The sequence below is a fragment of the Haemaphysalis longicornis genome, unplaced genomic scaffold (genome assembly GCF_048455015.1).
Source record: "Haemaphysalis longicornis isolate Haplotype H1 unplaced genomic scaffold, Haemaphysalis longicornis Haplotype H1 scaffold_30, whole genome shotgun sequence".
Lineage (NCBI taxonomy): Eukaryota > Metazoa > Arthropoda > Arachnida > Ixodida > Ixodidae > Haemaphysalis > Haemaphysalis longicornis.
In genome coordinates this window covers 1,535,488-1,562,014 of record NW_027526336.1, presented here as the reverse complement: position 1 = coordinate 1,562,014, position 26,527 = coordinate 1,535,488, and the positions used below count along the sequence as shown (strand labels likewise).

Genomic DNA, 26,527 nt, shown 5'->3' with positions numbered 1-26,527 from the left:
CACCGACGTCGGCACGTGAACTGGGTAGCCAGAGCTGTGCAGGCGTGCTCCCTGTAATTGGATACTATCTCGCACCCTGCTGGGGCATGATCTTTTTAGGGCATTAAGCAAGCACATCTTTACAATCGCCCTTTACACCAGCTTAGTATCCAGATGAAAATTGAAGCAGTGGCTTAATACTGCGTGGCTCATACTGCCAGAAAACGTGGTCCTCCGAAAAGGGAAGCCTCCGGTCGAGAAACCTCCGTGTTTTACTCCGGCATTTCGTGCGTCAACTTCAACGGGTGAAAACACCTCTCGAATACTCCAAACACCTCTGCTGCGATCTTACCACCGGAGACCCAAACGGCATCCATGAACACTAAAAAATCGTTGACGTAACAGAGAACGTTAAGTACACTCATGTGCCCCAATTGACCGGCTACCTGGCGCCCTAGTGTGGCCAAATACAAATCACTAAGAACGGGGGCGATACGAGAATATATACGCACACCATTTGTTTGTAGGTACAATTTTCCCTCCAACCCCGCAAATGTAGACACCAAGTACACGGATACAAGGTTGAGAAACGTTCTTGCTGCTACTCTTACTTCATTTTAGAACGGAACCAGCCCATAGCTGTCAATTTCTGCTTCAACACAAGTCATCAATCCTGAATGCGGTAGAGCACAATATAAGTCCTTTATATCTACTGAAAAGGCCGTGACTCCCAGGCTACTGCTAACAGACAAGAAAGCAATTGCATCTTCTGAATTCTTGATCAAAAGAGGGTCATAGAACCGTAATAGTGCTAATACTTTTTGAAGATAGATGGCGAAACACTTCTCCCTCGTGCCATGTTCAGAAATAAATACCCTGAGTGGGCAGCGGAGTTTATGCGTCTTAGGCGCAAAGAACAACTGAAGCTAGCATGAGTTACTTCTTTGTAGGTTCTGGGTTAGGACTTTTCGGTTCAATTCATTGCATAGTTTGTTTTTCTGCCGCGGATTTTACCTTGCTCCTCAACTTAAGTCTTTGTTTCTGTGGCGCGGTATTGTTAAGATGAATCACCAACTCGCCCATTACTACACTCTGTTCCTTTTTTTCGTTGTGCCTTTGTTTCCTGCATTGATTGATTGATTGATTGATTGATTGATTGATTGATTGATTCATTCATTGATAGACTGATTGATTGATTGTAGGGTTTAACGGGCCGATGCTACGTAGGCGATGAGGCGCGCCGTAGTGGAGGGCTCCGGATTATTTTTGACCACCTGGGGATCTTTATCGTGCGCCGAAATATCGTACACACAGGCGTTTTTGCTTTTCGCCTCGACCAGAAAGGTATACCGACAGAACAGGACGCGACGAAAGGGCACGCGACAGAATAGCACCGACATAAAGCACGGCGTCAAAAGGGCCCGCGACAAAACAGCACGCGACAGAATAGCACAGTGACAAGAGGGCACAGCGACAAAAGTGCACGCGACAGAAGAGCGCGGCGAGAAAACAGCACGGCGTCAAAACAGCACGCGACAGAAGAGCACGGCGACAAAACAGCACGGCGACAAAACACTACACTGCGAGAGATGAGCACTGTAAAAGTTAGGTGCGGTGGCGTAGGTAGGTAGTCTGGCATAGTGCACTCGCCGGAGCGAAATCCAAACTTTGCGGCACGTAAGGAATAGAATAGTACTTTCATTTCAAGTTATTTTTACAAGAATTATCTGTGCAGGAACATATCAGTACATAGACATTTAGGCACCCGCATGTTCCAGTGGAGAACGATTTCGGTACAGAAAGAGATTTAGGTGTGCCTGTGATAGGCTGAAACAACACAAAATAGTGACCCGTTGATATCAAATACGATTTTAATTATTCGTATTACTTTCTTTTTCACGCATGATCATATGTGCAATTATTTCTATGAAACGACTACTTCAGTAATTGCCTATTAAAGGTGATTCCTCGATCCCGTTGTATTGATTGGTTTTTGGTCATGATCTCGGATATCTATTTTTATGAAGACGGCATCTGTGCAGTTTTCGTGATAACTTAACGCAAAACCATCAATCTGCATATTTCGTGAACGCTTTTTCTGTAATTATTTACTGAGGATTGTTCCTCGATCCTCTATTATTTAATTACTTTTCATATAAATGTTGTTTGAATTATTCATTTGCTCATTGACGCCATTCTTTTAAAGATTTTGATGTATTGTGACGGTCTTTCTCACAAAAGTAAAGAATGTGAGCTGCAGGGACACCAAGTAGCCGCGATCCACAGTAGCTCGTATTCGCGGACGCTGCTCTGTGCTGTTAAAATTAAACCCCTATGCTATAAAGGAGAATTAAATGGTGTACGACTTCAGTTAGAAGCAAATTATCCGTCAGAATAATAGCGCTGATGGGTTACACTTTGGCTTTTTCGCTTCAATCATATTTCAGGTGATTTAGGTTGCAGCGGCTCATGATAACCTTAGGCATGCCTCTTGCAACTGGCACTTGTTCTTTTTTTACACTTTTGATAAAACATCAGAAAAAGAAAACAGGAGCAAGAGAATATCTTCCTGTGGGAGCCGAAAGATCACGGCCGCCGCAAAGCATGCTTCGGTACCGGATTTAGGTCTTTTCTTGCCATGATGCTGTTTTTTTTTCGTATTCGCAGTGCGGACTCAGTAAAAGAAGCTCAAAAAAGCTTTCATTTCTTTCAACTTTTTTAGGCTTAACACCCCGAAAACTAAATTCGGAAAATGGGATGCTCCGCAGTGAAGGGCTTCACGTTTCTTCGCGTGCATTTAAACGGCGACACTCCGGCGTTTTCGCTCTTCTCCTTCATTTTAAAAGCAACCACCATGTCGGGGATCTAACTCGCTTTCTTTGGCTAGGCAGCTCAACGCTATCCGCTCTTTCCTGCCCCTACAGGTGGCGCTGCGGAAAACGGCAATAGCAGAAGCGATGGGAGTTTAAAACCTGGAGGGGCTAACCCATTAGGGTAATAATTGGTAGGTCAAATGAGTAGAATAATACAGGCCAGTGGGTTGGTGGCAACGGACGTCCCAATACAAAGGGAGGGCTCCTAATCATCATCATCTTAATCATCATGGCGGACCAGAATGTGGTCCGGCCTTCGTACCACCATGCGCGCCAGCATCAATAAAGGCCTAAAAGCCCGTAGCTCTACTAGAAACAATTAATTTCTTGAAAATAAACGCAGGCATGTGTTCCTGAATGCCAGACAACGTTATATTCGTTGCAGGGTGCCTGGTGCAGCGCAAAAGGAGCCGCCTTACACGCAATCCAGTGTGCACGGCTCCGGCCGCACGGAAGTGGTTCGGGAACAATGCCGCCGCATTGATAAAAAAACTGCTATAGGATGTGCAACGCTAATTTCGGGGCATGTTTGCAGTGTACGTCATCGCTGTGTGCGTTACACTTGAGGCGTGTTTGTTTTTTTCCTGTGTAACTGCTAAGCAGAAGACCATGCGCACGATGTGCGCGAGGTATGGTCCCGGAACAAATGGTTCCGGAGCTAAATGACCCCGGAACTGAGGGTCCCGGAACAAATGGTTTCGGAAAAATGGTCCCAACTTCAAAGTAGGATAAAATGGTCCCACCACAACTGCACCTATGCATGAGCGCCTGAATGAGGGAAGGAGGGAGGGGGTCAGTGTATTTGTCTTTACATGTTTGTATTTGTGCACAATGTATTTTGCATCGGTCCGTACATAATATATTTGCTAAGGCTGAATTTATTTGAAATAAATGATGCATGTGAATTTGTTTTCGTACGTTTAGGTTCTCCCTTGCTTCCTTTATTTGTGTTCTTTCGTTTATTAACGCTGGAGAAGCAAGTATCACAATTCACTCTGTGCGCTGAGCTTATTTACAGGGACAATATTATTTAGGTTACATGATGTATCGGAAATGTGAGTGGGCCAGAACCACTCAATATCAGACAACATAGAGCTGTACTAGCGCATCACGCTCGCCGATTTCTCGCTATTTAAAAAAACGAACTTTACCCGATGAATGGTTTATTGCGTTAGCTAAGCTGCATTACGGTGCTCTTAATCTGAAATGCTTCGATATCTGCAGTTAGAATCAAGCGAAGCAGCACTAAAATTTGGCCCTTCATACTTTTCCAGCTTAGAGCTTCGATACTTTTGATTTTACCTGAAAATATGAAATGTAGGTATTATCACGCCTATTATCTTGCTGCAAGGCTTAGAAGAATGCTGGCTAACGTGCTTTGTTCATTTTGACGGCGTGTTGCGGGAGCGTAGCAATTGCTGAAGGCATCAGGTGAGCTCATAAAAACAGTTCACCCGCCATAAACAACCAACTCTGTTGTATATATATCACACTAAGAAAAAGGAGTTCCCGTGACTCTCTTTGGGGGGTATTTACTCGCCACAGATTTGACTCTTCATCGACCCCCTTTCGCAGAGTCACGCTACTCTTATTGAAAGGGGGTCACACGGACCCCATCACAGTAGTCACAGTAGAGTATGGGTGACTACCTTCTTAGAGTCAGCACTGACTGCCACAACCGTATATAAAGAAAAAAGTGAGTCACAGGACTCCTGCCTGATGATCACCGCGACCCGGTAACAACAGTTGTGAGGACGCCCCTTTTTAAAGAGTCCCGTGATGCTTATTGCGAAAGAGTCGTGGAAGTGTATGGGTGACCTTCCCAGAGATGGTCAGTAATACTGCTGGCGGAATCATTGCAGTATCCATGCAACTGCAATTTTAGCCCACAAGCATGCAGCTTCATGAGCAGTTTCATACAAGTATAGCAAAGCAAACCAAGAATATTTGAAAATTATTTTATGAAAGACGAAAGTGATACACATTTGAATGAAAAGCCTGCTTAGGGTATCACAGCTCTTTTAAATTACAAATAAGCAGCAAATATATAGCTTAAAAATACAAATACACAAAGCATGCTTTACTGTTTGCTATGGCTTGTCACAACACAGGTTTCCTAGACTAACAGGCATGATATTAAATCACAAAAACAAGTCTTGTGTTAACCAGCTTTGCATACCTGCTGTTCCAAGGTTAAAATGGTGTCAAAATAAATTGAAATAATTTTTAAAGGCTTCCTTCCTTGTTGCTGTTTTTCTAAGGCAGACTTCTTACACAAGAAGTCCATGAAGTCAATCCAGAAATCTTCACAGGCCGTGCACAAGCGTTGCAAGGTGTCCTCGGGACCTGGCGTCTCAGACCAGGCCTTGTCTCGGACCTGCCAGAAATATAAATGAAAAGAAATTGAACGATAAGACAAAAGCAACATAAAATTGTAGCCAGCTCAGTAAAATCATCAACAACAGGCTAACTGCCCAGTGCCTGACAAAGAAGACGGCGAGGAACAAACCTCTCGCCATTGCATTTTCTTGCTTCACCATTCTGCTTTTGTTATGAAATGTTTTGTATTAGCGAACCTATGTATAATGTATGAAGTTACATATGCACACCCCAGAAATGCAAAGGCTTCAAAAATGATTGCATCCGTAAAGAGGATCTGAAAGCTCCAGGGAGGGAGACTAAGAATTTAGGAGTGAAAAAGGCTGCTACTCCCCACTTTTGATGGTATGAAAATATCTATGTAAAGCTTAAAGGCAGCACGAGTAACAAAGGAGTAAGTGAACTGAGACACCTGCTGCACAAAGGCCATGCTCCATACTGCACAACACTGGAGGGGTACAAAGTGTAACTCAACCTGTTCAGTAGAAGGTATGAGGCAAGTTGGTACATAGTTCTTGAAAAGTCAAGTCCAAAGCACATGACAAAGAAGATGATAGGACAAGCACTTGCTTGCAACTAAGTTTATTGAGTGCATCGTCTCAAATAACAACCTTTTAATAGTGGGCCGCACAATGGTAACAAAGGAATCATAGCGAAGTTTCTAAATATTCAAGCTCATTGCAATACAGGTTTACTGTGCCCCTTTTTTTTATGTAATAAACATCTAAAAGCTCCCAAATCGGTGCTTTAGCTTCTTTGCAGAAGTCAAACTTGGCCCAAGAAAGGCTTAAACTTGCATGATTCGCAATGAGTGGGCACATGCCAAAGGCCTCATTGCCATGAGACAAACAGGATATCGACTTCTCCAGATGAGACCGACACATCATAGATCCCCCCCCCCCAAAAAAAAATCCCTGGGCAAAAACCGCTGGGTGTGCTGCTCTTGCGCTTTTCTTTTCCTTTCAGACTTGATAACGATTTGCCTGAACCTTCAATGTACACATCACTGATTAAAGTTCACACTTTTTTTAAGTTATTCAAGACTGACTATATTTTATACTCTGCATGCAATGTCTGCACCCCGTTTGGTTTTTTCCTTCAACAGTTGTTAGCTTAAGTGAAAGCATGAAGCACAAAATAATGCTTACATTTATAGTTATCGAGATCACACTTAATACTGATGGTAAAGAAACCTAAGTTGTCAGTACAAAGGGCACCATTGCCGTGTTATGTGCCTCGGTTTCTTCATGTTTTTAGTGGCCACAAGGAAGTTAAATTTCAAACCTCTCGTCTACTTGAGTTAATGTTAATGTATTTAGTTTCCGTACCCCCATTTTTTTTTCTCATATCATTCGATTTCGCACAGGACTTGTTCCGAAGTTTCTGATGCACTGGACGGGCTTTTCTGCACAAATTGTGAGCGATGCAGTAAAGTTGGCACTACAGCCTTGATAGGACATGCCACAATGATTAGTTTCACTATCCCAATTTATTTACTTTGGATGTCCAACTTGTTCTCAAGTTCCTCATTCACTCGAGGTGCGTCTCTGCACAAATTCAGAGTGATGTAGTAAAGCTGACACAAGAGTTGCTCTCAACTCTTTTGTTACCGCAGAAAATTGGCCAGTTTTTAGGGCTCTATGAAAACATTTTTTCTGCTAAATGTGTTGGTTAGGCACATAATGCAGTGGCAAAAAATGCGGATGATTGAAAGCCCTTTCTAAGACCAGTTGTATAATGGTTGCATAAATAATGATTGCAAAAAAACTCCAAATCAAACTTTGTGTCGACGTAAAGAAAAATGAAAAAAAGGCGTTGTGTACAACAAACCACCAATTGTGGAAAAAAATTTAAAATACACATTTTGAAGGTTCGCGTTTAAAAAGCCTGTCCAAGAAAAATGTGAGTACTGCAGATGAATTTGTCCGCGTGGTGCCGGCGTGGTGCTCGCACGCGTGGTGCCCGCGTCTCGTGGTGAAGCCGAACATTCATTCCAAAATGCACCATTTTGGATGGTTCTCTGAAATAATTTGATATTATTAGAGGCCCAACTTAGTCACCACGTGATGTAAAAACATCTTAATAATGACTACAGCAAGACCAGATTCAGGGCAAGCAAGACATGCAAAGAAATCCGCTTGGAATTCCAAACTAAACTCAGTGGCGCACTTTTGTTGCCATTCTGATCATGAATTATCTACCAGAACTTTCACTTGCGGCTTATTGTCATCTCCTGACTCGGTATGGTAGCACTGCTTGCGAGAATAAGTTGCGATGCACTAGAATTGTGCCCAGCAAGCTTTCGCGCGACGAACAGAGTTGAGCACTATGAGCCTTTTACATTGCAGTGCTGCCTAACATTTTAAAAAAGACACTACGTCAAACCTTTTGGACACTGTCAGAATAGACAGTTCCAGTAAGAAGCAGCACCAGACGTCCACAAATACCCTCAAACTAACAAAACTAGCCAGTGAATGTATCATATATTGCGCAGCATGCGCCTCGTGTCAAACCCGCCCCCTTTGATACGATAGTGCAGCGAGGGTACGCATCCTTTCATGTCTCGCTCGGTATATAAACACTGCTACAATAAAGATGCGGCCTTCTTCCCATCGCACCCCTGCGTCATGCGTCGTTCGATCGCGCTAGCGATACATGGTGTCAGAAGTGGGATAGTCAAACCCGCGACTTCACCGGATGACCGCGACTACGGGAACAGCCATGGATTTCCTCAAGCCACCGGACCCGCTGCGCATGTCAGATGACGCAGGCAAGAACTGGAAGCTGTTTATTCAGAGGTTTGAACTTTTCTTGACCGCATCCGACCCACCTGAAAAACCTCGATCGGCGAAGACGAAGGCAGCTTTACTCCTGAGCGTCGCCGGTGAAGAAGCTCTCGAAGTTTTCAACACCTTCACGTTCGCCGACAGCGAGAGCAGAGAGGACTACGCAACGATTGTGGCGAAGTTCGAGGAATACTGCGCCACCCAGTAGAGCGAAGTACACGAGCGCTACGTCTTTCGGAATATGAGTCAAGGTCCTGGTGAGCCCCTGGAACACTTCCTGCGAGACTTGAAAAAGCAAGCTCGTGAGTGCAACTTTGGCGCACTAACAGATTCCATGATCCGGGATCAGCTCGTTTTCGGAATAGGCGATGATAAAACCCGGGAAAAGCTGCTCAGTGACAACAATTTGACTCTAGATAAGGCAGAGCAAGTTTGCAAGGCAGCGGAGGCAACAGCGGCTCACCGAGGCGTATGGGACAGCCAGCAAAATCAAGTAAACGCTGTGCGGAATTCGAAGCAGAGCCAAGATGAAAATCGACAAGGCAAACGCAGATGCCAGAAGTGCGCACGCACGCACGCTATAAGAAACTGCCCTGCATACGGACGGACATGCCGAAGATGCCAACGAAAAAACCACTTCGCCATATGTTGCAGAAACGCATCGCAAGTTGACGAGGTGGGAAGGCATGAAGACGACTTTGAAGTGCTCGATGTGTCTGTAAGAAGAGTGACAAGTCAACGTGATTGAGTACTTCAGGCGCAAGTACAAAGCATCCAAGTCACACTGAAGATTGACACAGGATCACAGGCAAATTTACTGCCCTTCGGAATGTTCAGCACGATGCATCCGAGGCCAGCACTGAAGCCCAGCTGCGCTGTGCTTCGCTCATACGGCGGCGGTGTAATCAAACATGCAGGGATGACGCGAATGGAGGTGACGCTGGATGACCACACCGCTGCACTCGACTTCTTCGTGGTACACAAGGGTCAGGCCGTGGTACAAGGGTCAAGGCGAGCGAGCAACTTGGATTGATCCCGCACATACACGCCGTCTCTCGTACAAGCTCTGAAGAAATCGTCGATGACTTTCGCCACTTGTTCACTGGTACGGGTTGTGTCAAACGCGTCTACAAGATGGTCCTCAACAAGGGAACGGTGCCGGTGGTCCAACCAAGTCGGCGCGTACCCCTGACTCTCCATAAGCCCCTCAAAGAAGAACTCGAGCGCATGGAACGGGGCCACATCATCACAAAAGTCGACGAACCAACGGACTGGGTGAGTCCACTTGTAATTTCCCGGAAAAAAGACGGGAAGCTGCGCATTTGCATAGACCCTAGAAAAATAAATTAATGCCTGAAACGAGAACACTACGAGATGCCTAGGCGTGAGGACATAAAAGCTGAGTTGCCTGGCGCGACGCTGTTCTCTCGACTAGATACAAATTCAGGGTTCCATCAAATACCACTCGATGAAGAAACTTCTAAAATCTGCAAGTTCTCCACGCCCTTCGGCCGGTACCGTTTTTTGCGATTACCGTTTGGTATACCATCGGCATCTGAGGTTTTTCAGAAAACCCTAACAGAAATTTTTGATGGCCTTCCGGGTGTCCGGGTGTACGTTGATGATGTTCTTATCTGGGGCACAACTCGGCAAGAGCATGACGCCCGCCTGAGGTCGGCACTACGAGCAGCCCAACAAGCTGGCTTAACGTTTAACCCGGCCAAATGCACAATCGGCGTACAGGAGATAGAGTATCTCGGTGACGTCATCAGCACGGACGGCATCAGGCCGAGCCCCTCCTTGATAAAATGTATGCTCCAGACGCCTGCGCCAGAGGACAAATCGGCGGTCCAAAGAATGCTAGGAGTCGTCAATTATTTCGGCAAATACCTCCCATCACTAGCCGAAAGGACAACTCTCTTGCGAAGCCTGCTGAAGCGAGATACAATGTTTGAATGGAGTGCAAACCACGCGCTCGAGTGGGAGCAACTTTGCGCTGACCTCAGCAGGCAGCCCGTACTTTCAGTGTTCGACGCCACGAAAGCCACGAAAGTATCGTGCGATGCATCGCAGAACGGTATCGGAGCGGCGCTGCTTCAGTGCAACAATGACACATGGAACCCGGTCGCCTATGCCTCCCGTGTGCTAACTCAAGCAGAGCAGCGTTATTCGCAAATTGAGAAGGAAGCGATGGCTTGCGTTTACGGCTGCGAACGCTTTCACCACTTCGTGTATGGCCGAAAGGTTATCATAGAGACCGACCATCACCCTTTGCTCGCTATCGCCCAGAAACCCATTGGTGATATGCCGCCCCACCTGCAACGATTTTTCCTGCGATTGATGCGCTATGACACAGAAATGCGATTCGTTCCAGGAAAGCAGCTTCTACTGGCTGACATGCTGTCACGGGCGCCCAACTCAAGTTATGCCAGTGAAGTCGGGAGCGATGATGTAGAAGTGCACGCCGTAAGTGTCGTGTCATCTCTTGTCAGTGATGACACATGGAAACAACTAGCAGCAGAAACGAGTCGGGACGCGTATTTTAAAGCGGTGCTGCACAGTTTGGAACACGGGCTACGCATAGAGGGACAGTTGAGGCCATTCTCTACAGAGCTGACGCAGGTGAAAGGTGTCCTCTTGAAAGGATGTAAAGTGGTAATTCCCAAGAGTTTGAGGAAAGACACTTTAGAAAGAATTCACCAAGGACACATGGGCATCAACAAATGCAAAGAAAGGGCAAGGCGACTTGTATTTTGGCCAGGCATTAACGCCGACATTGATGCATTCGTGCAGAAATGTGCAGTGTGCAAGAAGTACGCGTATACTCAGCCGCAAGAACCTTTAATGATGCGCCCGGTGCCCGAGATGCCGTGGCAAAAAGTTGGCATTGATATCTTCGAGTATGGTGGACGGTCGTACCTCAGCGTATACGACGCGCTGTCAAATTTTCCGGAAGTGGAGCAGTTGCGTGACACATCGGCGAGCTCTATCATTCAGGCGACCAGCGCCATATTTTCTAGGTACGGCATTCCCATGGAAGTCCTGTCAGATAATGGCCCGCAATTTTCGTATCACGAGTTCAGGTCCTTTTTAAGGGCATACGACTTCAGACACATCACATCCAGTCCAGGATATCCGCAATGGAATGGTTTGGCTGAGAAAGGCGTCCAGGTTATTAAGAGAATCCTGAAAAAAACGCATGAAGCAAAGCAAGATTTCTCGCTCGGTCTTCTTGCTTACAGGACAACGCCACTGGAGTGCGGCATGGCCCCAGTGGAGATATTGCAAGGCAGAAGACTGCGCAACACCCTGCCGGACATGGAGACCGGACCGGAACACTCCATCGTGAAGCGCTCCCAGACCAACCGCCCTGGAAGACTGCTGGCGCCGCTCCAAACAGGGGCCACGGTTCGTCTGCGTTCCAAAGGAGCATGGGCGAAGAAAGCTAAAGTCGTGAGGCCTTCCGGGCATCCAAGGTCCTACGACGTCACGACAGAAGAAGGGCGGCAGCTGCGACGGAATCGTCGACATTTGCTGCTAACCAGCGAGGACTTCAGCCCAGACCTTCCCGAAAGCGGCGAGGACGAAGCACCGTCTGCTACGGCGCATGAGGTTCCAGTTGCGTTGCCGGGGTACATGCCCGCGGCCCCGATCCCGGGCACAACAGTTACACAAGTTCCAAGAAGATCGCAGCGACAACGCAACGCGCCGAGACGGCTGGCTTACAACGAAAACTTTGTTCAAATGCCGTGAATGAGTGCTTAACATTTTGTGAGCCTTTCAATTGTGTTCACGTGTCAGTTGTTTTATACACAAAGGAGGATGTATCATATCTTGCGCAGCATGCGCCTCGTGTCAAACCCGCCCCCTTTGATACGATAGTGCGGCGAGGGTACGCACCCTTTCCTGTCTCGCTCGGTATATAAACACTGCTACAATAAAGATGCGGCCTTCTTCCCATCGCACCCCTGCGTCATGCGTCGTTCGATCGCGCTAGCGATACAGTGAACAGCTGGCAGTGTTCAAGGCTGATTGGAAATCTCTCCTTGTCTGAACTGATATCCGGTGACTTGGTGTTATCTTTTGACTTTCAGCTGGAGCTGTTATCGCAAAAGTAGGGCATGAGTGAAGCTATATCATGAAGGCATTCTTTTTACGAGGAATAGTAGAAGCCGACGGGGGTGCTATGGCAAATCGGCTTGAAGTTTGGTAACTGCGTAGTAGCAGGAAATATGAAGTTTGCAACACAAAAAAAGAATGGAAACTGTTGGAAAGGGGATGAAAAAAAAATTCCCCCGCATTTCCCCGAGGGGGAGAATGTGAAAGTGCGAATGCACGGTTGTCGGCCCGCTTGCGGCGCTTGCGCTCGGCCCCCGCAGCCACCCCCTCGCCGCCTTCTCTTCCATCTCTTCCATCGGGTTTGTAGTATCACGTGTACACCACGCAGTTATCAAGCCGCTATAACGCCGCTGAGTCGCCAACGCACGCCGCTGACGACGTAGTTTGAATGCGTTAAAGATATAAGGCGCGTCTAACACTGATATCACCGTCGCGTCAGTGGCTTGGTCGGTAGCGCGTCGCGCTGCGGCCCGCAAAGTCCTCGGATCGAAACCTGGCGCCGGATGCTGTTTTTTCTTTAAAGAGCACTGCGGACGCCGCCGCCGACGCCGGCGGTGGATGGTTTGGGGTCGCTTATAAAGAGCATTCGCTCTTAAAAATTCCCCCGCATTTCCCCGAGGGGGAGAATGTGAAAGTGCGAATGCACGGTTGTCGGCCCGCTTGCGGCGCTTGCGCTCGGCCCCCGCAGCCCACCGCCTCGCCGCCTTCTCTTCCATCTCTTCCATCGGGTTTGTAGTATCACGTGTACACCACGCAGTTATCAAGCCGCTATAACGCCGCTGAGTCGCCAACGCATGCCGCTGACGACGTAGTTTGAATGCGTTAAAGATATAAGGCGCGTCACTAACACTGATATCAGCGTCGCGTCCGTGGCTTGGTCGGTAGAGCGTCGCGCTGCGGCCGCAAAGTCCTCGGATCGAAACCTGGCGCCGGATGCTGTTTCTTTTTTAAATATAGAGGAGCACTGCGGACGCCGCCGCCGCCGCCGCCGGCGGTGGATGGTTTGGGGTCGCTTATAAAGTGCATTCGCACTTAAAATTCCAGGTTAACTTGAAACACATGCGGGGAACCTTCCGAAATGAGCTTTCACAAGATAAAACGATCCTTTCTCTGAACTAAAGCTCACTAGTGGAAAGCTTGGGTCATTCCCAGGTAATTATCATCTGTCACCGCCGTCGGTTGCAAAGCTGACAACATGATTTGGCATTTCGCTTGATGGGAGAATTTTGATCAAGAAAATTTCATGGTAATGCAGCATGACCATGAGCCGCATGCTTTTTTCTCAAGCGCAGCAGCCACGCTCCCTTCTGGGACAACATACACACCCGACCTTGCAAAAAACTTTGCCGAAAATGCCAAGGTTGCCTAAGCGGGAAAATTTAAACCAATTTTATAGGTGCAGTGCCTAGACTAACCACCGGGGCGCGGAGAAACAATTACAGCATACAAAATCAGCAATATAAAGCGCCGATCACTGGTGATCAATGCTGTATATGGCCGATATCCATGTTGTCATTTCTCTTGCACATAACGCATCCCACTGTTTTGTCTAGGCACTGCAGTTTTAAAATCAGTTCTACTTTTCCTGCTCTGGCTACACTGAGATTTCTTACGGTGTTTCTTTTGATAGGTGCCGTGGCTGCTGCGCTAGACAAAAAAAGGATGTCACTTGTGGTTACGCTGCATTACCATTAGATTTTTTATCAAAAGGCTCCCAAAAAGTCAAGTATCAAATGATGTCGTCAGCTTTGCAATCCGACAGCGTCTAAAGGTGAGAACTTCCAGAAAATGACACCACCTATTCACTAGTGAGCTTTGGTTTGGAGAACGGGTAGCTTTTTTCAGTGAAAAATTATCTGTGAAGGTCTCCGCATGTCTGACAAGTGCCCTTAGCATTTTCTGCCCTTTTCCAGTAAACTTTTTCATTTCTGCAGTGCTCAATTCATATTTGGCACTACTAAACAGTTACAGAACTTCAACCCGATTTGCCATAACGCCATCGTCGCCCACTACTGTTCCTCGCAAAAAGCATGCCGTTAGTGATTTCACTTCACCCATGCCTTGTTTGCGGGATAACAGTTGAGCTGAAAGTCGATATAGATAAGATCAAGTCATCGGACATAAGTTAAGACAAAGAGATTGGCTTCAGTTTTGATTCTGTACGAGGATATTTTCGGAGGTCTAGATTTGCCCCTCAGTATAACTACGTATTCTGACAGAGTCTGCAAAAAGTTTGGTATTGCTTGTTTTTGAAAATATTAGGTCGAGCTGCAATGCAGGCTGCTCACAGAGCTACCCCTGCTTCATTTGTCACGCGACAGCTACTCGGGGATAGCTAGCTGAGCACTGTTCCAGCGCATCGCACCTCATTCCTGAAAGCAGGATTAGAAAATCGAGCCAGAAGATTATAATAACCAGCAAGTGAAAGCTTCGACAGAAGCATTATAGTGAACTGACAGTGAACGAGTTTTGTTTTCAACCACAAGCAATTTTTGTCACATCACGAATATTTATGATTGATTGATTGTAGGGTTTAACGCGCCAACGCAACGGAGGCGATGAGGCGCGCCGTAGTCGACGGCTCCGTATTAATTTTGACCACCTGGGGATCTTTATCGTGCGCCGAAATCTCGAACACACGGGCGTTTTTGCTTTTCGCCTCCATCAGAAAAGCGGCCGCCGCGGCCGGGAATCGAACCCGCGACCTCGTGCTCAGCAGCGCAACGCCTTAGCCACTGAGCCACCGCGGCGGGTTCACGAATATTTAGCTGACCATCAATGCGATATCAACCATTGACAAGAGTTTCTCCATTATGTGGGGTCAAATTAGTGCCTCTAATGATGCCAAACCACCAGATTTTTTTTCAGAAAACTACCCGAAATTGCGCATTTTGAAACGGGTAGGGCTTCACTGCACAATGAGGGCACCAGACATGGTAAAATTTCTTTTCATATACGACAAATTGTGCCGGGCAACTAAATTTTTTTTCCAGGGTGTGTTTTTGTAATTCTTGGCCAAAATGCATACTCCAAACATTTTTTTAAACTAGCACGAGCTTGCGGGTTCGATTCGCGGCAGCAGCGGTCGCTTTTCTGATGGAGGCGAAAAGCACAAATTCCTGTATGTACGAGATTTCGGCGCACGTTAAAGATCCTCAGGTGGTCAAAATTATTCTGGAGCGCCTCATCGCCTGCGTTGCGCCGGCGCGTTAAACTCTACAATCAATCAATCAATCAACTTTTTAAACTATTGGCGAATTGGTATACGCAACTTCTTCCTTATCCATATTTTCAACATTTGACAAAAACGGATTTTGTTAATTTACTAAGCTGCTCTTGTTGGACAGGGAAACGAATATTCTGCATTTTGAGCTGCTGAAGTATGGGCCTAATCAATGTTTAGCACAAAAATGTTTTCTTGGGCCCCAAAAACGTTTTCTTGGACCCCAAAAATTGGTCCATTTTCTGCGGTAAAAAGAGTTACCATCCGCCTGTCTGCGTGCCATATTCCGAAGTCTATCTTTAGCAGACATCAGCATCAACGCCAGAAGCAGTGTACTCAGCTAGCATCGCAATGCATACGGCAGCTTCTGGTTTTTTGGGCCGTCTCGAGCGTTTTTATGTTGGGGACAGGTTTTAGTAGTGGGAAACAGTTTCATTCACAGAAAAACAATCACCTTTTAACTCTAGCTGTAATTGGCTGCCATGCGACAAATTCAACCAAAGTATTTTTTCTGAGAAAACTGTTACTAAAGACAACTTCTAGTGGCTCATTTTATTCATGACTACGTTGGCAGAAGTTGTTGAAATCGCGATTGTGTGAGAGCTTTTTATGAGTTGAATGAGGGTGCTCTAAGCTAATTGATTGTAATATTAGCATGACAGGGCTGATCTGGAAGACCATTTCGCAAGAAACAATCGTTATCAATGCCAGAATAGCTTAAAAAATGCAATAACTATTCACACAGCAAGATATTCATTGCTGCCAGGGTTCGTATGGAATAAATAGGTATGTCACGATGTCGCAGTAGTCACATGGTTAACAAACCAGGTTGTTGTTTTGAGGGTTGGTAGCTAGTGCCTCACAATACGCCTTTTTTGTCTGCTTTTTGTTGTGGTTGTTTTGTTTTCGGAGCGAAATTATAGAAAAATTGGTAGATGATTTTTGAATACTGGGAACGATTCCCAGAAATTTAAGCAATTTCACCCAAACGACCGTTTTTCTGAAAATCCTAAAACCACACAAACAAGCAACACTCAGTTTTTCCAAAGCTCCTGCGAAGTGATTTCATTGGAAAAATTACTGCTATACTTACCAGTGCTCCTCTGAAGGCTTCAACACCACTTTCATTCAGCAAAAGACGCCGCAGGACAGTGTATCCACCCCTCCTGCATCTTACGATCAAAAAAGATGAATATCACTGTGACATAGAAAGGACTAAGGTGTGGGGCACCAATAAAAGAGTATAGAGGAGGCCTTACGGAAAAAGCCCCACAGGGCACCAGCTTCACAAATGCAATGTGACAATTGCTACGTTCCTCATATTTTCACGGTGTCTTAGCAGTTGCTTTATTATCAGGTTCTCTACTTTCACACTACTTGCATTTACCAATAATGGAAGTGAAACTGTATCGCAAAATTGTGAAAAAAGCTGAATTGCGGTAAACAGACAGATGACAACGTCAGCACTGTTTAGGCAGCAAGCAAGTAATGATTATACACATGCAGTAAAGGGTCCATAAAAAGCAACTACAGCTTTGCTCAGTTTGAACGAACTAGCCTTCTGGTACTCACTCGGCTCCCTTCCAACCCGGAAATACATTCCTTTGCCGGAATACGCAGGCAATACAGAATATTTTCTAATTTCTCACAGAGGATTTGGCATGAGAGACGCAATATGGGCTAGCGCTAAAAAATGTCGACTGACAAGAGTGTTTTGCCGGCCCTGGTACATCGGTATCGGCAAACTGGTGCTTCTCCCCCACGTCCTCTTAGGTGTTTTCCTTGCGTTTTCTGGGCATGTGTTCACTTCAAGACTTAACACTTCAGACTACTGCCCTGGTCGTTGAAGGGAGGAAAACTGCTTCATTTTGTGTTGTGGCCACAAAAATGATTAAAAATAACATCAGGTGTGCATTACGCATAGGAAAATTTACCGCAAGTGAAGAAAAAAGCCACACGGCACGTAGTGAGCTCTGTCTGGAACAACTTTTACCTAGCCTGATAATTTTACTTATATTTTGTTTCGACGGCAGCCATATTTGACCCCTCGCACCAATTTAAGTCCTCTGAGAAGGCGTTGTTGAACTCTGCCCTTCAAGATTCCGTTCTTCTATTGCTCCATTTGTCAATTTCTGCTCTTAAGGCTGACCAGTCCTCCTTTCCTTGTGCCCCCCATTTTACCCTCTCCCTGTCTCCTTTGCCTTTTCGCTGTCGAGAATAACTGGTTTGCATGTTTTCATTTATGCTGGTTACATTTCTCACAAAACCGGAGGGTGAAAAAAGAACTTTTCCGAACTAGTGTTTGCCGTGCTTGGCGTTATTTTAGTCTAATGTTGCCTTGAGGAAGCTCTGTCCGCTGATCAAATATGCCTGATTATTTAAATCCTCATTAGGGTTTTTACAGCCGTTGTAATAAAGTTTTGACATATGCACAGTAGTTCAGGCTTCTTTCACCTGCTTTGCATCTACATATCAAGCACACACACGTACTTTTTGGAAACCAAATACCAGCAGCATCAGCCCATAAAACAACAGTTTCAGGATGCCTTACTAAGAGATGCGTTGCCTCGGTGATACAGCATTGGTGAGACAGACACAAAGTGTGAAAGAAGAGTTGATCTGACATGAGTGACATAGCAGAAGAAAAATCAGGTGTTGCTGCATGTACGTTTGAGGGGAGACAGTTGGTGAAAGGCAAGTCATGTGTCGAAATAGTTCTTTTACGTGGGGAAAGGGGGCGGGGAGCGGAAGGCACTGGATAGTGACACCGCAGCACTTCCGGTGAGGCTTTGAGAGACATCAGCAGGAAGGCAGTACATGACTGGTATGTTTCGCAGCATCACATGCACAGGCAGGGCGATATAAAAAGCACGTCCAAGAGCCCCGCTTGCCAGAATATAAACCTAAAGTTATGCACCCGCAAATGTCCACTTCTTATGTCGCACACTTGAAGAGCATTTATTGTTGCAAGCACTGCTCTTGACGTGTTCATTTTTTCTATCGCACTACTTGGGCGTGTACTGATAAGAGGACTGGACTTTCTGTGCCACCCACGTTCTTAATAATGTCTCCCAAAGCGTCACTCGAAGTACTGCAGCATCACAATTTAGCACCGTCCAACCCTCCTCCATGCCCTTTCTGAAATGCAAAAAAAAAGATATTGACACATGGCTTCCCCTTCCCGAACTGGCTCCTCTGAAAAGAACCTGCAGCAACACCTGGTTTGTCTTTTGCTAACTCGCTCTTGTGATATCAACTTTTCTCTCACACACTGCTTCTTTTTCGCCAACCATCTTAGGCATGCCAAAGATCACCGTTGTGTCCCGGGTAGAGGCTGCTGAAATACAAAGTGCGTAGCTACAGTGGTACTATCATTCCTACGCATTTGCTTATAACAATGGGTCGTATGTCTGGATTTTATCCAAAGCACACTGAAATAAAGTACACGAAAAAATTTCTTGCAAAATATTTTTTGTTGCAAACTGCTGCATTACCTGTTCCCAGTCAGCCTCTACAATGAACTCAAAACTTCTTAGCTATATTCAGTCTTAAAAAGTTAATTAGAGATGCATAAATGATATGTGATAGCTTATGCTATTATATAATCGTCATGCTGAAAAATTTTAGGGTCATTCCACGCGAAATGTCCCAGCCCAAAAATCGACCACAGCCAATTTCATTTTAAATATTTGTGCTAGTTGCCGATGAGGTTTAGGTCTGCACGGAGTATTTTCATTAAAAAATATTTCCGTTGTCTGAGGGCTCCTTAAAATTTCTGCAAACGAGCAAAATGTGGCTATAGAAAGTAAATTCTAAATAAAGAGTGAAACTATGTAGAATGAAAATATTTTAGAATACTGCGCTTGCATTTTTCTTTGATTTGGGACCATGACTGAAGCCGTGTAATAATTTTTGGTGTTGAATTAGCGAAATAAAAACGCAACAAAAGGCATGTTTTCAGAAATTTTTCACAAAGGCACCACAAAAGCTTGAGCCACAATATTCCCGTCGTGTGGATCGCCCGACGGGTGGATCGATTCCCGACGGGTGGATCGAGGATTCCTTGCAGCGTGCGGCCACGACCGTGCACGAGTACGCGAAGTCGTGCGGGTTGAGCTGCGCACCGCAGAAGTCGGAACTTTTACTCATACAGCCGGGAAGACCCAAGAAGGCGCGCCAACCGGCCATTACGGTCAGCATCGACGGCATAGAGATTAACAGGCGCAGCAGTGTAGGATACTGGGCCTGCTGCTGCAGAACAACGGGAAAGGGGACACCGCCGTCGTTAAAATCAAAACCACCACGGAACAGGTACTGGGCATGTTAGGCCGGGTGTCTAACAGAAACAGAGGCCTCAAAGAGGACGACGCCATCCACCTGGTGCGGGCGTTTGTCGTTTCGAGGGTCACCTGCTCGGTCCTGTATCTCCAGCTAACGAGGACGCAGAGAAACACCCTCGACACGCTCATTCGCAAGGCAACGAAGCAAGCTCTGGGCGTTCCCATGTACTCGTTAACCCGACGACTGCAGGACATGGGCGTCCACAGCACGGTGGACGAGCTGGTAAAAGCTCACCTTTCTAATGAACGCGCCAGACTCCGTAGCACAGAACACGGACGCGCCGTCCTTCGCCAGCTGGGATGGCGGATGGAACCAATACCCACGACGGTTCCCCTACCCAAGAGGTGGAAGGAGGCAATCGAAACCAAGCCCCTACCCCGGAACATGACCCAGGGTAAGGATGACGGGAGGCGTCCAGGCAGCACAGAACTGTTCGGCCTAAATCAAGCCGGTGTACTTTGGCCAGTGATTTTCTATCCGGCCTTTTTCCCGCAGCCATGTTCGGCCCATGTCCAAATGTGGGCCTTTTGGCCGTATACGGCCGTACTCCCATGGCTGTCCAACGGCCAGTGTCCGTCGGCCAGTCTTCCGGCTTACGTTCATTAGGCCACATTCCAGCCGTAGGGCTCCGGCCATTCCAAAGCCACCCGTGTACGGCCGAAGTACGGCCACCGGACGACCGCGGAGATGCGGTCGTCGGACTTCAGCCGGAGTAAAGCTGCCAAAAATACGGCCATGCTACAGGCATTAGAGTTCAGCCACAGTACGTTAACTGTACGGAGGCCGGTCACTGCATGTCGCACAAGCAGATGACTTAGTCGCTCTGTGCAGCAGCACAAACCCAGCATTTTGGGTCCAATGCAGCCACATCAAAGTGAGCCCGCGTGCAACCACCAGCCGCCCAGCCTTCAGCGCAGCCTCTCTTAATTATCAGGGTCAGTTGACATCAAAATTCATTTCATCTACAGTGCTCACAAATGGTCGTTCCTTTATTTTCTGTGCCTCATTTACTGTCGAATAAAGAAAATATTCATTTCTTTGCTTGCTGGAATAGATGTATTGTCCGTGTCCTGATATCTTCTGTGGGGCGGCTTACCTATAATAAACTGGGAAGGACGGGAAGGAGCATACTTTAGTGCGGAAGGCGCATACTTTAGTGTGTAAAATTTCCCAAAGATGAAAGTGCCGCGGTTAGCCAATTTCTTTTAGGACAATCTTTCTGATCAGTTTCATTCTGACTAAATCAACTGTTTATAAACAGTTGCTTGACCAGTTTTGTTGTATATAAAATCGGCGCTAATGCCTTTACGAAGCGTTTTGGTACTCCACAAAAACTTAGGAGCATTGAATTAATTTCTTTCACGCAAAAACTGTGTTCAGTATTTGCCCATTTTTCTTGCAAAGAAATTTTCTACTCCATCAACTTTTATGATGATCTTTCACATTGCTGATCTTAGGAGAGATTGAACAAGTCCTTTCATTTTCAATCTATTTTTAATGTTGTTTTTATGAGTTACGTGCACACCATTTATTAGCCCAAAGAACTTAATTTTCCTCACATGTCGTACTACGGTAAAAAAATTCTAGACGCGTTGCGAATGACGACTTTATTCAGTTGGCTGCAGCTGTATCCCTCTGTGTTCACGGAAGGAAAGGCGTAAGACTAGAGTTTAATAATTTGTTTAAAACTCATAACATAGCAATGGTAGTATTCATACAGCAAACCTTGCATACTCCAACGAAAAAAAACAATAAATATTTCATTGGTCAAGTTTGAATGCGTAAGTTTCTCAACCCGTCGGAGGCGAACTTGCGGCTCCGCGAGTTTGTTTATTTATTTATTTATTTATTTGATACCTGCTTGCCTTTGAATGCAATACAGCAGGGAGATACATAACACTAAGCATCAAATATGAGAACAAATAACAAAATATTTCCACAAAGTGCGGTGAAAATCTTCATTATAAACAGTTGGTACAATCATACGTGGAAGATAATTACACTCTCGTATTGGTCTAAGATAAGATGAATCCGCAAGGCGTCACCTTTATAGGAAAGTTAATAATTTGCTTTAAGCTAGCGGTCCAACTTTGGGATATGTAGAATGGCGCTTGGATATACTTCTCCGCTTCTGTTCCAGTTTTCGAATGATAGATATTGTCACGGTACGTGGCGGACAATCCCCGTGGTGCCATGGCCCACCACCAAGGATGGTGACGACGAAGAAGAGCTGTGTGCGCCGCGTTGCCAGGCCGGGCTCCGTTTTGGCATTATGTAAATAGTTCTTTCATTAATATGTAAATACATCGCTTCATCGCTACATGGTCCGTGTCATCTGCCATGACACCGACGCCGTCGTTTTAGCCATCTCCGATTTGCACCATTTGGCCGATGAACAACGCTGCGACGACTCCTTACGGTCCCTAATCGACACTCTCTCCTCTAAGGCGGCACGACACCCGTCGTGCCGCCTTTATCACCTCCAAGACGGTACTCTATACCGACAAAATCTCTCCTGCGACGGACCTGAGCTGTTACCGGTCGTACCAAAACAACTTCGCCTAGACATACTTCAACAGTTCCACGATCATCCCACATCTGGACATCTTGGCGTAGCTCGCACCTACGACCGTATCAAGCGTCGTTTCTTTTGGCCGGGTTTATACCGTGCTGTGAAACGTTACGTTAACGCCTGCGACACCTGCCAACGCCGCAAAACACCAACTTCTCTCCCAGCTGGGCCCCTCCAACCATTGGACGTGCCATCCGAACCATCCTTCCGAGTAGGTCTCGACCTCTTGGGGCCATTCCCTACGTCGACCGCAGGTAACAAGTGGGTTGCGGTGGCCACTGATTATGCGACCCGGTATGCCATCACCCGTGCTCTTCCTACCAGCTGCGCCACCGACGTCGCAGACTTTCTGCTCAACGACGTCATTCTCGTGCACGGAGCCCCTAGCAGCTGCTTACTGATCGTGGCCGCTACTTCCTCTCCAAAGTGATCGCTGACATTCTCCACTCGTGCTCGACTAAACATAAATTCGCAACCGCTTACCATCCTCAAACAAATGGCTTAGCGGAGCGACTCAATCAAACCCTGACCAACATGCTATCTATGTACGACTCCCCCGACCACCGTGATTGGGACGGTGCTCTGCCGTACGTGACCTTCGCGTACAATTCCTCTTGCCACCACACCGCGGGGTATTCCCCGTTTTACCTACTGTACGGTCGACACCCCACCGTGCCATTGGACACTGATTCCCTCGGCGGCAAGCCCCACTGAATATGCCAGCGACGTCATCGCCAAGGCCGACGCGCTTCGTCAAATTGCACGCTCCCGTCTTACGACATCCCAGGCCTCCAGCAAGCTTCGCTACGATAAGCACCGTTCCACAGCCAAATTTCATCCAGGTACCCTTGTGCTTTTGTGGACACCTACGCGTCGTGTGGGCCTCTCCGCTAAACTCCTTCCTCGCTACTCTGGCCCTTATCGAGTCGTGCGCCAAGTCACTGTTGTGACTTACGAGATATCCCCGCTCCAGTCCTCGCCTGCCCATCCTCCAACAGACATCGTGCATGTTGTCCGGCTCAAGCCATATGTTTGCCCCAGCCTAACAGCTCTGTAAAGTTTGCCGGGACGGCGCCTCGTCCCGGGGGGTTATGTTACCCGCTGGTGTCACGAATGACGACGACGACGACGAGGGACGTTTTTGGGCTCGTGAAGGAAGACGAAGATCACGTCAGACTCCGGCTTGCTGTGCTGTCTACAGTAAATACTGGAATAGCGTGAATAAATTGTGTTCCCTCTTCTATCCTCGTAACAATATTAATGAAAATAATAACAAAAATAACATTCTTTATTTGCGGAAAACTTTGCCCTGGGTGACACGCAAGTCTAGACAGAAAGGCTGGGGCCCGTACGCTAGTGCATCTGCTAGCCTGCCACCCAAGGCGTCCCAGGCGCCATGCGTGGTTTTTGTGGCAGAGAATATTTTCGATGGCAGCCGTAGCGCCTTACTGTAAGCCGCTTTCAGGGCTCAGAAAACAGAGCAGTACTTAGCTGAGTCGGCGTCCGCAACCGGCTAATCCACTATGGCGTCGTTTTGTTTACCTTTTGCCCCACAATAATGGTGGATCGGTCGCTGGGAGCGAGAGTAGCGCATGCGCGGAGCGCTACTGGAAAAAGGTTCATTAGCCCGAAGCCGGTAGACGGTGATCGGCGGACCGGTCGTTCCGGCGGAGGCGCCTGGCGGCATCTGTGCGGACTGATACATGCAAAATAAAAATAGTAATTGCGAGTATACTAATGGCAAATGCCGCATAATAATTGGAAGATGTAGGCTAAACAAGCGCACATATTCTCTCGACTTGTTTGAAGCTATAGAAGCCGCAGGTAAAGGAAAAAATTGTGGACCTCATCGGTGTCTGCTGCGGGGAAAAAAACGAGTCTTTCGGGTCCACCAATGAATACGTGGTGCTTAAATTATTCCATGCCGAATTACGGCTGCCACAAGTAATAGTGCTTTCCTGGGGGGGGTGCCGCTTTTGTAGGCTTTTGTTTTACATTGGGATCGACTTTTTCGCGTGCTATTGACATTCATTACTGCAATATGTGTCAATCGAGCTTACCTCATGCGTTCTTCAATTAGGTCAATTCTACTGCATTCAAGCATACAAGCAGCAGAGGCTCTTCAATATACTTAACTTTATTTTGAATAAAGAAACAAATGAAGACATTTTGCAAGCGAAGGCGAGAAGAAAATGTGAGTATGCCTTTATTGATTAATAATTGAAGAGCACACGTAATTATGTCGAAGCAAGGTGTTTTAGCAATACAAAAACTTTGGGTCTGGTAGTTCAACTAAGAGCTCTTGAACGCATTCGGTAATCCCCGTTTCAATTATCACAAGCCAAAAGCGCATCTGAATGTCTGTATTTTCATGTCAGCTTCAATATCACACCCCAGTGCATGCAACATGCACGTGTAAATACGTATGTTCGTTTGTTTACCACTTGATTTGACGTCATGGGAGCCTAGTCTTCACGGTTTTACTGCCCAAACTCACAACTAGGCTTTACTACATTCAATCAAAACACCGCAATACGCACGGGTGTAGGAACAAATGGTTCCGGAACAGGTCCCGGAACAAATGGTCCCGGGCACCTCTGCAAGCAAAATGATTCCACAAAACCTTACGTTGGCTTAAATTAGTTGCATCTTGCTGGACTGTTGTATCGCGTACTCTCACAAAAACTCTCAGTAAACTATCTGTTCATTTCAGTATGCACTTTCGATATTTGGCCAGCTTTTGGTATTTTATGTGTGTTTCCGGCGTTAATTTCCAGCTTTTCATTTCATTCTTCGTTGGTTGTATATGTTTGAAGCTGCAGTTTTTAGTTCTATAGTTGTTGGTAATATTTTTTATTTTGTATTTTTCTGGTATTGTATTTATCAGAATTCCGCACAACGTATCTCTGTTTACGCTATTATAACTATTTAACCGTAACATTCGCTAATTATATATTCTTGTGCGAATGCAGTGCCCTGCAAGGTCCCGGTAATAGAGTTACTCGGTAAAGAAAATTCAAATTGAAATAATACACTTTTATTCCTCTAAACCGAGTGAAAGAGCGGAATACTGCTCATTTTGCGTGTGAATATGCAGACGTCAACGCAGGCGTGGGGCATGAATCCTGAGCACTTTACCTTCTATTGTTTTCATCACTGAAAGATATTTCGGCGACATTTCCACTCGACCCTCCTTCCTTCTTCCACTTATTTACCGGGCTTTCAGCTTTTATTTTATTTAACCGTTCATCATGGCATACAAAAGGGGAAACCGTAAGGAAAACCAAAATTTGTCACGCGAGAACCAGGCGGCTTCATTATCTACAGAATACTTAAAGGCCAACTGCACTCAATTTTTCCACAACGTAAAAATAATGTTACCTAATAGCACATATAAAAAGGGTACGAAATGCAAAATACTGCGCTTCAAACATCGACGTGCGCGACACAAACGGCTCGCGACCTTGGCGTTTTCGGAACCGAAACTGAATAGAAAAGGCGACCATAGCGGCGGGCGCACGTGACGTACGGGATGGAACAGAAGCGGCCGCCCCATAACCGGCGGCCGGTCAGAGCCGCCTTCAAATGCGCTTGGTAGCGCCGCGTTTCGCTGTTATTTCCACAGAAGAACTTATACTAAAGTTTGCCCATGCTAATGGAGTTAGACGCAATTCCGGCATCCCGCTGCTATCAGTCGAGATGAAGTGGACTGCCCGACAGTAATTTTTTTACATCATAATAACTGCCGGAGTAGCAATTTTCGGCATTGCAAGTCAAAAAGCGGACACTGATTTACAAAGCTACTTGCCCGTACGATTTCGAAAAGCAGATTTCGTTATAGCCGACGCCTCGGCTATCACATCGCTCTCTTTGAAGAGAACAAACCGCACGCGGGCGGCGATCAATCATCATTTCTACTATTCATTACATACAAACTGCTTCTCTAATATCGGCCCAGTATTTTTCGCCTTGCTGCACATCGAGAATCGAATTATAAAAGTGGTCTGAAACTATAAGCCAGCTTATACAACTGAATCATGCGCTAAAACACGAAAAAATTTTCTATCTACCGCGGTTTTCTACTTTAACCAGAGACAGGTGCTGTTGAAAACATTTTTCTTTCGAATAAACTAAAACAAATCTAACGCTCACAGTAAATACTTCACTTGGGAATTGAAAAAAAGAAAGCTAGTTTATTGTTTAGGAGAGGAGCAGTTTCGTTAGCTTTCGCACTTCGCGAAGACGACAGCCTATA

The 26,527-nt window shown here is 46.2% G+C and overlaps 1 pseudogene; it reads right to left on the bottom strand.

The window, feature by feature from the left end:
* Nucleotides 1–8,942: 8,942 nt before the first annotated feature.
* On the bottom strand, nt 8,943–11,970 carry LOC144177703 (uncharacterized; annotated as a pseudogene).
* Nucleotides 11,971–26,527: the final 14,557 nt, after the last annotated feature.